This window comes from Ornithodoros turicata, unplaced genomic scaffold, assembly GCF_037126465.1.
Source record: "Ornithodoros turicata isolate Travis unplaced genomic scaffold, ASM3712646v1 Chromosome15, whole genome shotgun sequence".
NCBI lineage: Eukaryota > Metazoa > Arthropoda > Arachnida > Ixodida > Argasidae > Ornithodoros > Ornithodoros turicata.
Window position 1 is genome coordinate 2,907,026 of NW_026999318.1, and position 13,486 is coordinate 2,920,511.

Below are 13,486 nucleotides of genomic sequence, written 5' to 3' on the forward strand. Positions count from 1 at the left end.
AAACAAAACATTGATAACAAAATTCTAACCCTGGGTATCTTCATCGATCTAACAAAAGCATTCGACCTAATTGGTCATACAATTTTATTACGGAAGCTGGAGTGCTATGGAATTCGTGGTTCTCCGCTCGACTTTTTGCGAAATTATTTAACGGGTAGAAAACAGTATGTCATAATTGATAATGATTACTCATCTTTAAAAAATGTTACGTGTGGCGTACCACAAGGCTCTATTCTGGGCCCATTCTTGTTCCTAGTGTATGTCAACGATCTCGTTGAGGTACTTTCAACCACTACCATATTATATGCAGACGACACAAACATATTTCTTGATGGCATGTCATTAAATGAAATTTTTGAAAAGGCAAACCTAGTTCTTAACAGGCTTTCCCAATGGATGGCGACAAATAAGCTGAAAGTTAATTTAAAAAAGTCGTGTTATATGGTCTTTCACCCCAGGCAGAGGAGGATTGCTCATCAAAATCTTGACATTAGCTACTGTGGCACTCGGCTACAAGCAGTAGATACAAAATTCTTAGGGTTATATCTAGACCCGTGTTTAACATTTCAACCTCATATAAATTTCGTTCGAAAAAAAATCTCACAAGGGTTGTTTGCGTTGCCCCGCCTAAAATATTTAGTTCCTATCAGTGTATCCTTAAATGTTTATTTCGCTCTCATCCATAGTCATATCTTTTATTGTATCGAAGCATATGGTATTACATACAAATCAAATCTTACGCCGCTGTATCTGCTTCAGAAAAAAGCTTTGAGAATTATAATGGGTCTTTCACCATTTGACTCAATTACCTTCGCCTTTCAATTTCTTAATGTTAAAGATGTTTTCTCATTACTCGAGTACAAGTGTCTTCTCTTGATGTATAAACTTCTTCATAACATGGTTAAATCCTCATTAATCTCGATTGGTTATTGCACAGGCCCATATACGTTAAGAAATAACGATTATTGTATTCAACTTCCTCGTCCACGTTCTAATAATGGTTTACATTCATTTAGATATTTCGCAGGCAAAAATTGGAATGAACTTGCATCTGAGGTTAAAAAAGCGACTAGCCTTCATATTTTTAGAAATATGCTCTCAAGCTAGATGTGAGCTAACATATTTTTGTCGTGACTGACACTGTTTCTTCATGTAGGACTGCACTTACAATGTTGTTACTTTTGTTTTACTCATGTATATATTTAATTTGTATGCACATTTAGCATTACATCAGATTTGCGGGACCGCAATACAGGTTCGCCTAGCGGTCCTACCAAATAACTTGTACACACTGATGGATCAATAAAATAAATCTCTCTCTCTCTCTCTCAACACTTCCACAGGAGTTTGCACAGGAATGTGCGCCAAATTTCATTTGGTTTGCGTTTGCGCTTAGTCGCTGCAACTCAGAGCTGGTGGAACGCTGGCTTTCGCGGCCTGCGAAACGCTGCGACAGTTGGTGAGTATACTCTACAATAGCTTGGGGTTACTACTCAGTTTAATCTTGTGACATCAACGGATACAGGCGGACGACTTTGACAAACGCCGGCGTCCGTGGCGTCCCGCGAGGACGCTGCACTGACGGGGACTGCGACTTGACTATGAATTGATGAGTTCGTTACTGACCACGACGATAATGGCTGTGCAACGAGGGTGCAGTGCTGCTACTGCGATCATTACCCGTCGAAGCACGCAGCGTTAAGCGAAATAGGTATGTCCCGTGTTTTGACTCGCTGCATGTGACTGTATGTTATATCGTAACCGCGGAAGCGTATGATGATGACGACGTTCACACGAACGTTCATCGAACATTCACGAACGCTCACTGCAGGGCCCGTTAGATCTAGATCTGCTGCAGTACGCTTTGTCGTGATGCGTGCAGTGGGTTACGCAGGTGTCTGCCAGCGTGTGACAGCAGCTGTTGTTCGTTTCTTCAGAAGGGTACCCGGAGAGGCAGGTATGCAAAGTCAGCAGTCTATGCGACACCATCACATCAGTTTGCCGGTGGACGCCTACAGATCGCGTAAAAAATTCACAATACCGTAAGGGCCGATCTGTTTTCGGCAAGTGAAGGCAGCTTCAGAGTTGCAGCGACTCGTCGGGAACAAACGCAAAGTGGAAAGCCGCGGAGTATTCCAAGCGATATGTTTTCTATTAAAATTCGTTATGCAGCTTAGCACAATGTTTTTGTCCCTTTCTGGTGATTTATGAGTCCATAATCAGTCAACCATTCCTGGGATCTTTCTACTAGGGAACTCACATAAAGTGCAAGTGTGTGATCCACGTCAAGAGGAGACTCAATCGCCCGCCCCCTGTGTCGATGAATATGGTAAGCTCTAACATGACACACTGTGATGAGAGAGTATTTCCACATCTGTGTTGCACATCACAGGGCAGCCCAGCTCTGATTATGTGCACACCTCACTTTTTAACGGGGAATTTTAAAGCGGCTAGCACAGGCAAGGCTCAGTTCCCAGGTGAACAGCGATGTGCCATCATCGTCGAGGTTGACCAGGGTGGACGGCATCGAACCATCAGCATTGACACAGACCAGGGTGAAGAGGTAGCTGGTAAAGGAGGTGAGTTACATGTGAGCTCTAAAGTAAGCCGTATTTCATTGTGTACTTATTTTCATCCTCAGTCATTCAACCCGGATGGGCAATTGCCACCTAGACCTGCCGTTTTCTTTACGGAACCTGAGGAATGGCTTTATGGTGGCACCCAAGGGAAACGCATACCACTTCACCATGCTTGTACTTTGGAAAAGGCCGTCGTCCTGTGCCTTCTTATGTACGACATTAAGGACTGGTCCTACCCACTTGCACACAGCAAGACGCTGCTGCTGATGCAACAAGTAGTCGTGAACGACGACGTTCAAAAGGCATGCATGAATGGAAAATTGAAGGGCCTTCTGAAGGCGGCTCTAGAAGAAGGACATAATTTTAGTGCAATATTTACACCAAAACCAAGGGTAAGATAAGTGCCGTTTTGTTTTTCGTCCACATGTATTGTACTTGAAAGAATAAAAGCTTCTGTCGCACAGGTTGTGAAGAGAGGGAAGTCCAAGATCCAGTGGCGGCAGAGAGGGATACAAAACCTCAAGACTGGTGCCATCGATATTCCGAGCAGCGGCTGCTCCCTCAAAGTTCGCCGTCGTGATCATAGGTATAGTGCATTGAAAGGTTCGTGGTGACATGCTTAGAAGTTTACTTCATCATTTTGTTCATGAAAAAAAGCTGGGCGTGCTAACATTTGGGAAACTTATTAACACGTCACTACAAACACTGAAGTGCATTGCCTATGATCGAGAAGGTGAACAGTTCGGAAGCAGCCCCTGCTTGAATATCGGCGGCGCCATCCCTGGGTTTTGTAACCTTCACGGCCTATATAGCATCGCGAGTAACCTGTATTTAAGGGTTACCAGTCAACCACGGCTCGGATGAAGTATGGGTTACACTGTAACCCACCCCCATGGGTTACACGGTAACTACTAAAATAAAGGTAAAAAACCAGCACACTTTTTACGATGAAAGATGAAAGTCACTGAAAAGGTTAGCCAGCTGTAGGGATCGAACCCACATCTTCTGGATTACCGGTCCAGGGCTCTACCAATTGAGCTAAGCTAACACGCCTCTCCAGCGACTTTCGGGGTGCGTCATCTGAAGGGATGACAAACCAGCCACTCACTCTCACTCACCCTCCTTTCACTCTTACATTTTTGCTCACTCATACACACATTCATACGATGGAAATCGACGCAAGCGGCACCTGTTGAACAAGAGAGAAACTATGTTGTTCCAGCCTCAGAACATCAGTTTCTCTCTTGTTCAACAGGTGCCGCTTGCGTCGATTTCCGTCGTATGAATGTGTCACTTTTTGCTCACTCATACACACATTCATACGTCGAAAAGGGGAAAAAAATAAAACACTGTCAAGGAGCCCGCGAAGAGGGAATCACACACGTAACATGAAAAACGGTTAGGAGCAACTAATATTTATTCGAACAAGAAATTTCGTGCAAGAGACTGCACTTCTTCAGGTTACACAACTAAGTGCGACACGAGTATATATACCAAGTGAACAGATACAATAAAACAGGTTTCCAGAACTAAGTAAACACAAAATAACCAGACAGTAATACAATGCATCACGTGAGCAACCGTCACATAATAATCAGGAAAGAGAAGGTGTACGGGTAAATGAGACATTCGGAGAATTGGGGTTCAAAAGATTTGGTGGTGAAAAAAACGGGGGCACAGGTGGATGTCTAGCCGTGTACGAGGGGAACACAGCTTTTGTTGAACTGCGTGGGAAGGTACGGGTGACCTTATGGGCTGAAGGGAAAATGGAGCTAAGAATGCTAAGAACAGAAGGTAAATGGAGTAGCTTAGCTGGATGATGGGTTGAACAACTGCAGAGGACCGCCATGAACGTTTAGTCCCCGTGGTTTTAAAGGAGAAAATTTAGAAATGAAGAAGGACTCGCGATTTTTGCGTTTGCAATCGGTGGTGTAGCCAGATTCGAGAATTGCAATGGACAGGTGTGTATCCATGTCGTGCCCGGGAAGATTAAAATGTATAGCAACGGGAGTGGGGCGATTATTGACAATGTCAGATTTATGACCGTAAAACCTCTGACGCATGGTGTTGGAGGTTTCACCAATGTACTGAACATTGCATTTCATACATGTTATTAGATAACAAATGTTAAAGGAGTTACAGTGCAAAGATTGTTTAATTTGAAAGGTGTAATTGTTTATGGTACTGGAGACCGAGGTGCAGGTAGAAATAAGATTACAAATTTGGCACCGTGTGCCGTTGCAGGGACCTGAACCAGGTGTTGTAGTACGGCGCAAACGCGAAGAAGTAAGGATATTCCGGATATTCCTTGACCTGCGGAATGTAACAATGGGGGCAGAAGGAAATAGTTCTTTCAGTTTTTCGTCACTGTGTAGAATGTTAAGATGGCGGTGGAAAATAGTTTTCGTGTTACGAAGGGCTTTGTTGTAGGTGGTTACGAAAGTAATATTTCTGTGTCCCTCGTTAGGTTGGCTGGAAAGAAGTAACTCTCTGTAAAGCGAGCATAATTTGGTGAAAGCATTTTCAATTAGATTGCTGGGATAGTTACGCTTCCTGAAATCAGCAGACATTTCGTGAGCGCGTCTGTGGAAATCGTCGGTATTGGAACATATGCGCTTGAGTCGTGTGAACTGCCCAAAAGGAATATTTCTTTTCTGGACATTGGGGCGATAACTACTAAAATGAAGATACTGACGTCTATCGGTTGGTTTCTTATAAAGGTCGGTGACTAGTTTTCCAGACCGAATGGAGACAGTGACATCAAGAAAATTGATTGAAACATTGGAATAGTTGCAGGTGAATTGGATAGTGCTATGCAAGGAGTTGAAGTGTTCAAAGAAAGACAATAAGGAAGAGTTGTCACCTGGCCACACAACAAAAATGTCGTCTATGTATCTCAGGAAAATGAGCGGCTGTACGGGGAAGGATTCAGGGGGGGTGTAGGACAAAATGTCCCCGGACGAAATGTCCCCGGACGAAACGTCCCCGGACAAAATGTCCCCCGAAAAGGCCCCGGACAAAATGTCCCCAGCTGCCGTCACTGAAACCAGCAACCGTAGAGCTGCAAGCACGGCTGCGGAACCTTTGCAGCCGTCAACAATGAAAAAACCATTGAATTTCTACGAGGTGTTGCCCGGACGATCCCTCTTCTAGATCGCAAGCTGAGTAATCCGAGACGTTCGGTATTGTAAATAACTAAATAATTGCTAAGGTCCTACTTTTGAGAGATGCTCCATTGTATGGGTCCCTAGACCAGCATCCCCACTTTGGAGAGATTCGTTTAGCGATGTAAATACTTGTAAATAAATGCTTTGGTTAGTTCAGTTCCAAACTCATTGTCGCAATAACTGGTAAGCTCCTACTTTTGACATATGCTTCATTGCTTGAGTCCCCAGACTGGCTTTAGAGGGAGCTTTAACTACATGGGCCCAACCGCACGTAGAGCAGTACGTCGTAAATAAGAAGTCAAATTGCCCTGACGGCCGATGGGATGCGCAACCTCCACACGATCAGGGTTGTAAAAAATCGTGATTAAAAAGTCAAATTATTCAGGTTTTTTTCATTTAAATATGATGAATATTTATTAAATCACTGAGTTGATTTTTGTCTTCTAAGACAGATCTTCACCTCATGGCTTCCGTGTGCCACCTCGTAGTAGCGAAATCACTTTTTGAGCACATACAAAGAAGGGTGTCTAGACTTCTAACAGTGCGGCTAACAGTTACTAGCTAATGCAAATGGAGATCTATTTGAAAACTATATATTATGAATTACACCGAATAGTAATAGGAAAAAGAAATAACTGGAAAAGTTCTACGCTCGTGGAATGACCACCCGCCATGTGTAACCAAATTGTTTACCAGTGTGCCGGAGAGCAACTGAAGGGGTCACGTGACGGTGTTTGCGCTAAAAGTCACTGAAGTATAATATATTTCAGGCTGTGGTTCATTTCCAGGCTCAGTCTCATCTTCCCCAGCGTCTCCAGTTTTATGTTACTATTCGAATTCAAGCATAAAAGAGGTGATTTAAATCTTGATTAATATTCATGACTTAAATCGCGATTAAAATCGCTGATTGAAATCTGGCTGATTTAAATCAATCAACCCTGCACATAATAGCATGAAAAACATTTGTCACATTTGAGGTACCAACGGCTGTGCAACCGGACGGCATCTGGGGACATTTTCGGGGACGTTTTGTCCGGGGACCATTTGTCCGGGGACATTTCGTCCGGGGACGTTTTGTCCGGGGACATTTTGTCCGGATCCCATTCAGGGCCCTCTTTTCAAATTGACCCATGAAGAGGTTTGCATAGTTAGGTGACACGTGGGATCCCATCACTGCGCCATGTACTTGGACAAAATATGAGATAAACTGATGTTCTGAGGCTGGAACGACATAGAAGGGACAGATACAAACAAAGCCTCAAATTGCCTAAGAAATCAACGATGAAAGATGAAAGTCACTGAAAAGGTTAGCCAGCTGTAGGGATCGAACCCACATCTTCTGGATTGCCGGTCCAGGGCTCTACCAATTGAGCTAAGCTAACACCGACCTAAGGACCGGCAATCCAGAAGATGTGGGTTCGATCCCTACAGCTGGCTAACCTTTTCAGTGACTTTCATCTTTCATCGTTGGACAAAATGCCTGCCATTAAACTCAAAGTTATTATACTTTAGGACCAATTCAAGTAGTGGGATGACCGCAGAAGTGTGGAGGATGTCGGAGGGAAAAGAAAGGAGAAAGGATTCCACTGCATTCAGGCCCTCATCGTGGGGGATGTTAGTATACAGTGATTTTACGTCCATGGTTACCAGTGTCATATTGGTCAGATCTGAGAACTGGTTGTTGATAGAATTAATTTTCAGGAGAAAATCATTTGTGTCTTTGACGTATGAAGGAAGTAGCGGAGGTACATGTTTTATACAATGGTCTATCAGAAGGGAAATCTTTTCTGTTGGTGTGTGAATGCCTGATATTATAGGTCTGCCAGGGTTATTTTCCTTGTGGACTTTTACAAGGAGATAAAATGAACCTGGATTAACGTTTTTATGCTTGATGAATTCTGCTATGTGGCGTGGAATTAAATTGTCATTAGCGAGTGCAGAAATCTTTTTGTTGATTATCTGACAAAACAAGGGTGTAGGATCATTATCAAGAACCCTGTAGAAAGTAGTGTCGTTGAGATGTTTATTGGCCTCATTAATATAGTCGGAAGTGTCCATGGCCACAATTCCCCCTCCTTTATCCGCAGGCCTGATCACTATGTCATCCCGTGTTTTAAGATTACGTAAATCAATCCTCTCAACTTTGGATAAGTTCGGATTTTTAACGTTAATTGACTCGCCGACTAGCTTATTGATATCGTTATAGACCGCCTTGATGTAGTTGTCGATCATGGGACTAGTTTGTGATGCGTCAGGGGTCCAAATGGAGGGCTTCTTAAAAGGGTTCGTGTTGGTAATTGCACTGCCATGAAAAAATGTCTGCAAATGCATCCTCCTACCTAAGCTTTGTAAATCATTCAGTATGTCGAACTCATCAACAGAAGGTGGGGTGGGAACAAAGCTAAGACCCTTAGACAAAACACTAATATCAGCTTGATTTAGCGTGGCACTGGACAAATTAAAAAGTATGTCATTTGAGCATGCCGTGGGATATGTAATATCAACTAGAATATTGTAGATATTGAGATCATTAACGGGTGTGAGGTCTAGCTTGTCACGTTTAGCTTTCTTGGATTTTACAGATTGTAGTTTTGAGAGCTTATCAGACGCAAAGATTCTTAGTTCCGTCACTTCGTTGGACCGTAGTGTTAGTGCTAGTTGCCGTAGTTGGTTGTCAATGTCCTTAATTCGGTACGAACTCTCAGTACGCAAAATTTTTAACAATTCTATGGATGCATGCTTTAATGAGCTAGACCATCTTCTAGAGCTTCGAGGAGAGTAGAATGTAAATGCTGGGGACGCATGAACAAGCAAACCTTTGGGAACAATATTCTGTGCTATGCAGTCGGAATAGTAATGAAGATGAGACACAAATCTAGCTTTCTTATCGTTTAATTTACGTGCTTTGAGGAAGGAAACAGACCTGTTATTGTCCATGTCCAGTCACCGAGAGCTCCTGGTGTTATACCTCCTAGTGACGTTCCGAAGTTTCTTGGTGGGTTGTCTACGCGCACTTAGAGCAGATGTGGTTCAGGAGGGGATGGTGGACTCAACTGAGTTCACTGGAGCGTTCACACTGTTTTGCGGCACTGTAGCACTGTCGTCCACGGATTGGTGTCTGTGATCATGTTGATGTTCTTCGGGGGAACTGGGAACTGGGCTGGGATACTCGTGTCGCACTTAGTTGTGTAACCTGAAGAAGTGCAGTCTCTTGCACGAAAGTTCTTGTTCGAATAAATATTAGTAGCTCCTAACCGTTTTTCATGTTACGTGTGTGACACATTCATACGACGGAAATCGACGCAAGCGGCACCTGTTGAACAAGAGAGAAACTGATGTTCTGAGGCTGGAACAACATAGTTTCTCTCTTGTTCAACAGGTGCCGCTTGCGTCGATTTCCATCGTATGAATGTGTGTATGAGTGAGCAAAAATGTAAGAGTGAAAGGAGGGTGGGTGAGAGTGAGTGGCTGGTTTGTCGTCCCTTCAGATGACGCACCCCGAAAGTCGCTGGAGAGGCGTGTTAGCTTAGCTCAATTGGTAGAGCCCTGGACCGGTAATCCAGAAGATGTGGGTTCGATTTGAGGCTTTGTTTGTATCTGTCCCTTCTATGTTGTTCCAGCCTCAGAACATCAGTTTCTCTCTTGCACACTTTTTACTCTTATTTAGGGGTTACTAGATTTAGAGTGTACGGCTAAGTGAGCACACACTAACCCGACGGTCCTGTAAAATTTGAATGAAGAATGGATTTCTTCGTGATCGGTCACGTAATGTGACGGGTGCATGTTATGCCATATTTCGGAATCATTTGAATATTTTTTATCGTTTCCCGTTCCCTTTTTTACGACTGCTTGTGTTATATCAAAAGGGGGTCATGGGCACAAAACCCGTGTTCCAGTGTCACATCGCTGCTTCGGGGCTACTTCATGTTGAGTCAGTGGATTCGACTAGCGTCCTTATAGCGCCTATAATGAAGTTCTCAAAACAGAATGCGCCACTAGTAATCAGGGAGTTGAGAGAGGGAGAAAAAGGAAGAAAATGCTCGCAATCAGCTGCGTGTTCCGACACCTTTTTGAGGATGTTGGCGCGAACAATTACTCAGGAGCCAGTCGTGCTATTTTCTAATGTTTTCTATCGATACTTACATAAAGAGCTGAGCATAGGAACTTGTCTTTTGAAGATGCTAGAAGTTGTGCTTTATAAAAAATAAGAGATTCAAAGTATTGCAGTGTGTGAGCCACGCGTGTGAGCCACCGTCCAATAAGGCAATGAACATTTCAACGAAGAGCTGTCTGCATATGGGGTATAGGTGAGCTAGTCAGCCAGCGAATTTGGGCTCTCGCGAGTTAACGTACTTGAAGGCAATCATCGGTACAACGGAGAGCTGTCTGCACATAGAGTATAGGTGGCTAGGTAGTTAGCAGATTAGCGTTCTCGAAGGTAATCAACAGTAGGTTGTCTGCACATAGCTTGTAAGTGAGTAAGGTAGCTAGCGTATTAGCGTTCCTCAAGGCAATGAACAGCAGAACGAAGGGCTGTCTGCACATATCGTTTAGGTGAGCTATAGGTAGCTAGCGAATCCGCGTTCTCGAGTGCAATGGACAGTACGTCGAAGAGCTGTTTGCACATAGCGTATAAGTGAGCCCGGTAGCTAGCAGTTAACAGTACAATGAAGAGCTCTCTGCACAGATCGTGCAAGTGAGTAAGGTAGCTACTGAATTAGCGTTCTCGAAGGCAATGAACAGTACAACGAAGAGCTGTCTGCACATAGCGTATAGGCGAGCTACGTAGCAGCACTTATTTCGCCGTACGTACCTAGCTTTCTTAACTGGCAAAACAGGAAATATAGAATATATCCTACGTAAACGTATGTGCGTGAGCACTTTTCAAGACCTCAGTATGACTATATGATGGCATATTGCAATGACCGATGAAGAATACCCGAGTCTACATGCATGAACGATCGAAGTTTCAATAAGGATTGCGGATGTTATTTGTAGAACATTTTCTCGACATTATACGTGTTTATACAATTCCAAGCTGCGCAGAAGCTTCTGGATCAGCTTTCGCGGCATCATAATATCTCTACATATCTTGCGCATAGCTAGACGTCTTGCTTCACATTTTTTCATATTCTTGGAAGATTTTTGTGCGTAAAGTTCGTGCTCCTCTACTTATGGCGTAGAAAAGATCTCTACAAAAGGAAGGTACATGAGACAGTGTAGACGAGACAAAAAAAAAAAAAAAGCAGCATGTGATATACACAACGGAAGAGTTTTCTCCGTTGTCGCTCGCTGCCTTGGATACCGTCCTCTCGCAGTCATGCATCTGCGTCTCATTGTACCGTTCAACCTTATATGCTACCTTGTGGATCATGTGCTTGTGCCTGGTAATGTGCGATCGGGCGCATCAAAAAATATGCATATTAATTCAGCCCTAGTGACGATTCTAACGATTTTTGATGTAGCAAACCCATTTATCCTATTTCGTTTCCACATGCACATGTGCTCATCTACGTCTCAACCCTTGGGGCCACTCAGCGACAAACCTGTGGTTGTGGTCGTAGGAGATTCCACTGCTAGTGCCAGGTAACTGCAAAATACATATAGTCTTCTTAGATTAGTAGTCCGGCAAAGAAGTTCCACTTTGGCCTGTCGCCGCACAGTAAATCTCCCTGACAAAAATAAGTTTAGCCAGTCTATTGACATCCTTTGGACGTCCTATTTCCTGAATAGGTTTCCTTTGGACTATGACTTTATAGCCTGTCTGTTTCAAGTCTTTAAACATTTTTTGCACTTTCGTGTGACCTTCCTTTGGCCTGTCAACGGGAAATCGGCACCAACAGTCTATAGACAACCTGCTATAAAAAAGGAATGGATATCTGCCATTGCCTGACTATTTGGCTTTCTATAGACTGACAATAGACTGGTCACTGGACCTTTCTACCATCATCATATGCACACTATTCGGATTCATGAACTGTGATGTGTTGAATCTGAACCTGGAATTCTGCTGAATTCTCGTTATGTGAAAGTGTATTGATGTTTCTTTACCTGTGTTGACTGTTGAGTCCCAATACGTGGCCATCATTGCCACACGTCTAGGATCAAGATAGCCATGATACCCAAGATAGCACATGTGTTTGCAACTGCTTCCGGTTTGATACATTCAGGTAGGGCCATTGGCACCATCTGAACTTCCGCCCCTTCTCTCACACATAATTGCTTTGTCTCTGGCCACATCCAGCCCATCAACGCCCTGCCCTCAAAGCTCTCTTTCTGGATAACATATAGGGCTGCGATCCTTTACTGGGAAGGGGCTCATTGTTTAATTCCCAGCATAACCACCAGCAGTGGCATAGAGTATCGGCCCCGGCGTGAACCCCCTCCCCCCAATCCATCATCTGCTAATAAAGTTTGACAGGGGAGGGAGTCAGGGATTTATCTGACACCTTTGGTCTTCTTTCTTATTTCTTCTTTTTCTTTCTTTCTTTTCCTTCTTCTTCTTCTTTTTTTTTGTAGGCGTACATGTAAAGACGCATTCCCATCACCGTTAGAGACGTTTTCCGCCCAACTACACTTACCCCCTACACACACCCCTACACACCCCACTTACCCCTACACACACCCCCTACAAATTGCATGTCATGTATGATCCATCCGCGGTACACCAATATACGCTGGTCACGTGCACGGTGTTGCCTGGCCAACGAGGTGTGCTTGTGACGTATTGCGCTGTCGTTTAGGTTGCACATTGGAGCCACGGCTGGAACTTTGCCGCGTTCAATTAACGTGCTGCTTGTTATAGAAGCAAGAACGTTGAACCACATGACTCGGTATGCTGCCGCGGGAGCTGCTAGCATTTCTCTAGGCATCTGACTCCGTCACTAGGATCCGCCAGTGTGCCGCATGTTGATGGGGATCCTCGTTCCGGTTTCGTTTCTGGTACTTACAACAAAAACTGTCACTTTCGAATGAAAACGCGATTTATGTGAAAGGCATACGTCGTTTTCGTCCTGAACCACCAGGAAATACCAACACTTGACAGCCTCTTACACGTGCAATGTCTTCATACGCAATGCAATTAGCGAATACTGCCGAGAGGCAAGCCCACGACACGGTTCGTTCAACTGGGGTTAGACTAGCAAAATATCTCGGCGCAAGGAGACCTCTACCCGAGAAACGTCATCATGACGTTTGTATACACAGACTGAGACCAAAACAAATCGGAAGTGGAGGGCTGGGTTCCACCAATGGGCACTTGTTCGCTGCCTATACTATTGAAAGAAAAGTAGAAACGAAGAATCGCGTACCTTTCAGGTACCGTCGTGATCCTCTCAAGGCAGTGGCTTTCGCGGGCGACCTTGTTTGCCCCCAGCTTTGAGCGTAGGTCAACTTTACCACATTGGTGGCTTTTCGAACACTGACGTCATTTCTTTACACCCCAAGCGAGGTCTATTTGCCAGAAAACACTCGACCCTGAAAGGCGTGCTCAATAGAATACTCTCCTTCTAAGGGTGCTTATAAGAGTGCTCTGTGAGGAATACACTTAATTAAGGATGTTCCAAAAAGTCTCGCATTTCATGTTATAAAGAAGGGGTGCCATGGGACAAGCATGTGGTTAAAAAAAGCTGTAAAATGATGTACTGCGCGCCGCGCAAATGAACGAATAATACATGAGCCACACAGACAGGAAAATGACATTATCGTCTAAGGACATTCGGGTCTCGAATGCCATTATTT

The 13,486-nt window shown here is 44.0% G+C and overlaps 1 long non-coding RNA gene across 1 annotated transcript; it reads left to right on the forward strand.

Moving 5' to 3' along the window:
- The first annotated feature begins 1,395 nt into the window (after positions 1 to 1,395).
- LOC135372495 (uncharacterized) lies at positions 1,396 to 2,824 on the forward strand. Its single transcript, XR_010416002.1, has 4 exons — positions 1,396 to 1,459; positions 1,526 to 1,711; positions 2,252 to 2,579; positions 2,642 to 2,824. It is a non-coding gene; the product is annotated as an uncharacterized LOC135372495 (long non-coding RNA).
- The last annotated feature ends 10,662 nt before the right edge of the window (positions 2,825 to 13,486 follow it).